General features: G+C 38.6%; 1 long non-coding RNA gene across 1 annotated transcript; it reads right to left on the reverse strand.

The window, feature by feature from the left end:
• Positions 1 to 1,673: 1,673 nt before the first annotated feature.
• LOC144888951 (uncharacterized) lies at positions 1,674 to 4,321 on the reverse strand. Its single transcript, XR_013621482.1, has 4 exons — positions 4,262 to 4,321; positions 4,030 to 4,088; positions 3,083 to 3,135; positions 1,674 to 1,703 (listed from the first exon to the last, which is right to left on the reverse strand). It is a non-coding gene; the product is annotated as an uncharacterized LOC144888951 (long non-coding RNA).
• Positions 4,322 to 4,811: the final 490 nt, after the last annotated feature.

Below are 4,811 nucleotides of genomic sequence, written 5' to 3' on the forward strand. Positions count from 1 at the left end.
TGCCCAAGCCCTTTAAATAAATATTTTATATGGCCAGTAAATGTTCACATTCTCACATTGCTTACCTCTGCACAGGCTGGAGAAAGGTAGTGTGTACTGAGCAACAAAGTCATTGCATGAAGCTGTCATGATCCTCCACTACAAAACGAACTAGATGGTATTCAGAGAAAACCCTACCCTATCCCTGCGCAGTCAACTTGGTGTGAGCCAACTTTTCTATTTTTGAATCTTTTTTTTAAAATCCGATATGGCTGCCAGACCACGTGAGCGATGACATCATAAATGTATATTCTCTAAATAATTGCTGCATAGATCATGCTCAATAAATTTCAAACTGATCAGACTAAGCGTTGTCCCTGTTGAATTATGACATCATAATCATGGCACCAATGACATCATCATTAACAACACCTATTCCCCATATGGAGTTATTTACAATGAGCCACGTTTCAATTTTTTAAATACTGACATGGCACACACTTTACTTTACTGAAATGCAGACGCAAACGTTATATTTTCGTCAAAAATCGTCGGAATTTCGCCGTATCTGTTTTGGTCGTGTGTTAATATACCTTAACGATAGACAAATCTGAAATCAGAATTTTATTTGAGGTCAAAATGATCCCGTGAGGTCGCTCCGTACTTTGCATGCTCGTCATGAGCAGTGTGATAATTAATTCCATGCCCACTCCAGAAGAGACTTCTTCTTCACGCAATAATAACTTCTAGCTTCCAGACCGTACATCCAATCATCTTGAAATTTTGCACACTTGTTACACTTCATTACCTCTACTATAATATAAAGTTTTATGTCGATCAATGAAGCGGTTCAAGAGTTATACATTTTTTTATATTTTCGTTTAATTATTTATATCTGCCAAACCACGTCACCTATTGCAAATTCCAAAAGGTAATTTTAGTAGACTGATATGCTGAACACATCTGTGATGTTTCCCCTCCATAGGATCAAAAATGAGGGAGGAGCTAGGTTTTAAAAGTTTACGCTTAAAAACGTCATAACCCTGAAACCATGTGACGCATGACGTCATGCTCAGTGACTTTTTTGATCGTCATGGGTATGCGATTCTGCCTGTAAAGTTTGGCCTCGATTTGTTCAGTCGTTATGGAGAAAATTGGATTTTAGTGACGGCCCAAAACAATATGGCGGCCGAACCACGTAACCTAAAACGTCATTATAATTTTATTTCGGCATCAATTTATACCGAGAAGATGCTCAAGAAATTTCATCCTGATCAGATAAAGTTTTTTTTACTTGCCAAATTATGACGTCATAACGGCGGCACCTTTGACGTCATCATTCACATATGTTATTCCGCATGGAGAGTTCTTTGCAATGAGACCTGTCAATTATTTCTGTGCAGCGGTCTTTGAGATATAGAGGTGCAAAGTTTTTTGGTTTTACCAAGATGGCGCCCGTACCACATGACCTGTGACGTCATAATATTCACTAAAATATTCTACAGGAGGCCCTCCTATGGTGAAAATTTCATGTCAATCGGACCAACGGTTGCCGAGAAAATGAATTTTTAAAATGCTGACACGGCACACACTTTACTTTACTGAAATGCAGACACGCAAGTACGTACGTACGTACGTACCCGAATGCTTAACCCTGCCTTTCGCTTCCTGAGTGCAGGGTAATAAGAGCCAGCTCAGAGACTCGTTCCACTCAGGGCTGAAGCCTGTGGAGGTTAGAATATAGATAAATAATATGTTGATGGTTTTTAAAGACAGCTAAGATCAGTTTTTAAAGAGAGCTAAGATCAGACATCAAGAAGATATGTCTGTACTTACCAGATTTGTTTACATCACTGGGGTACATTAATTAACAACTAATTTCTTTCAAAATAACATTACATGTGTAAGAGGTTTGACCTTGCAAATCCAGTTTTATAGGGGGCGCTATTCTACAGCAACCAGTCGACATTGCTCAAAGCTCTTAGATTTTTGTTTATATTTTTCGTTATTACCCTCGCCACAGGAGAGGGTATTGCATTTGGGTCCGTTTATTACTTGGCAAAAAAATTATTTTAAAAAAATAATTATGTTCATCACTCCGGATTGTGTGTGTGTGTTTGTTTGTTGGTGTGTGTTTGTGTGACTGTCCGCTCACTTATACTTGCCTGCAGGTCACAATTTTAAACATCTTCACAAAACTTCAACAAACGGTAGAGTTTGTGGTCAGACAAAATCCTATATATTTTTGAAGTCAAAAGTTCAAAATCCTCAATTTTCATCTGATTGACTTAAAATTTGAATAGGATTTTCATATCAGCTAACTGAATTCAACCACCAACTATTTTGGAGATCAACGTAGGCCAAAAGGTCAACATAGGCCAAACTTCTAAAATTTACAATTTTCATCGATTAATTTAACTTGAAGAAGATTTGCATGTCAGGTCACATAATTCAACCACCAATTATTTGTGAGGTCAAAAGGATGCTCTACCGAGTGCCATTCTACTTTGTTCTCTTTTGCGAGGTGTCGCTCCATGAGTGATTTTTCATTTGTTTGTCTGTCTGTCTGTCTGTTTGGCCGCACAAAATGAGGATGCTTTTCTCTGCAACCGTTGATCCGATTACAAAAAAAAATTCACCAGAGGAGCACCTCCTCATGTAGAATTTTCTAATGATAATTATGACGTCAAAGGTCACGTGGTACGGGCATCATCTTGGAAAAAATGAAAAACTTTGCACCTCTATATCTCCAAAAGTGCTGAATAGAAAAAAATGTGACATCACTCATTGTAAGGAACTCTCCATGGGGAATAAAATCTGTTTATGATGTCATAGGTGCGTGCCTTCATTATGACATCATAATTCGACATGTACAAAACTTCATCCGATCAAGATGAAATTTCTTGAGCATCAGAGGGATAAATTTGTGAAGAAAATAAAAGATGGTGTCAACGGTCACGTGGTTCCACCGCCATATTTGTTTGAACACAAAAGCCTTAAAAACACATCATATTGAGGGTCTGCAATCTCTGATTGCTCTTTCTTGTTGTACTTGTAAAGAGACGATAATTATTTCATGAAAAGATTAATTCTCAAAACTCACCAGTTGGCGACTCTTCCTCAACAGATTCATTTGTCACTTTAGGCTCAGCATTCCTGCAGAAAATAAAGATTTCATAAAGCTGTTGTTAAATAAATGTCGCAAATAAGAAACAATGTGAGAATAAAAATAGCAGTCACGGAGATGAAAAACAGACTGCATCGGGTATTTGTGTTTGCTACATTTAGACAGCAAACAACACCACTACCCTGTGCTACCCTAACGCGCATCTTCAAATACAGTTGACAATGAAGCCAAGAAGTGTCAAGTGGTAAAGACGATGTGAAGATCACCAGAGTTGTTTTTTTTAACCACACTTTTTTCTTTCCCCTTCATGTTGCAAGCACCTACACTCACCTCTGAGCTGTCTAGCCTGGGTTTGAATCCGAGAGAGTTCTAAAGGATCATTATACAGGGTTCTAAAGGGTAATTCTTATGGGTTTATTTCTCTGCGTGTTGTTTCTGAGGCCTCACAGGCCTCCGGTTTACATGAACCGCTGCACGCTGCAAATTACCAGCGTTAGGCTATGGTTACGTGAGTGGGTGCAAGTGTGGTATTTGGAGATGCCAGTGTTTCCTGAGAAGAAGAAAACAAGACTGAAAGTCTACCAGTGGTGTCGCCATTGTAATCAAATATACGCTTTAGAAACCTTTAAACCTTTACAATTAAGCTTTGGAACCCTCCAGAACTCTTTAGAATTACACTTTTGAGACAACAGATCTCGTCTGAACCCTTAGCTTTGATAAACTGGAAAGACATATGGCACGATTGAAGTCTAACGCACTCGGACCTGGAACCAGAAGTTAGTGTTTATTTTGTTCAAGACTTGCCCTGCTTCCATATTATAAGTTCACGTTCTCCATCACGATGCTCTTCCATGAGACTCCATTTTGCAGAGAAACTACAAGAATGGAACGTGTAAAAAGAGAAAAAAATGAGTGCCAGTTACCATAAAGATTCCACCTGGTCCTGGTGATTTTCCTTGAACCAAGTGTGGTTCACAACTTCCTGCAAAACAATGAATGTGTTGGAATCAAATATAAACATGATCAGGAATCACCTGCACTGGTGAGCAATTGCATTTTGATCCACAATAACAGGATGTCAGCAATCCCCAGCATGTGTGAACATTCTTGTTCATGCAAGTAAAATACCGCAGTTGAAAACTATCAATCCCTCACCGTCATAGTGAACCTCTCCATTGGATCCTTCCGAAGCATCGCAGTCAGAAGGGAAACCAATGTTTCCCTTGCAAAGGTTGGTGAACTGTTTCCCACAATGAAGTCAGTCTTGTCATGTGACGTCTGCAAAGAAGCAAAACAAATGTATTTGTGACCGAATCCTAAACAATCGTTGCAATCGAATACTTACATTTGCATAAAAAGCATATTCCAAACAAGCACTCACCGATGCAAATAACAAAGGTTTGACTCAAAACTCATAAAATACATTTTCATTCATCAAATAAGTTATGGTTGGTGTACAACACAAAAGTTTTGCTGAAATAGAAACAATCTCAGCTCAATAATTGGATATTAAGTACAGTATATGTGGGTTTATTCGGCCGAGGGCGAGCGAAGCGAGGACAAGGCTGCTTATTCCTGATACAGTGCCTTCAGAAAGTATTTACACCCCTCGACTTTTTTTCTAATATCTTGTTGTGTTACAGGCTGAATTTAAAATGGATGACCGATATTTCTTTGGTCACTGATCGACACATAATACGGTATT

This window comes from Myxine glutinosa, unplaced genomic scaffold (genome assembly GCF_964187855.1).
Source record: "Myxine glutinosa unplaced genomic scaffold, kmMyxGlut1.1 SCAFFOLD_205, whole genome shotgun sequence".
Taxonomy (NCBI): Eukaryota; Metazoa; Chordata; class Myxini; order Myxiniformes; family Myxinidae; genus Myxine; species Myxine glutinosa.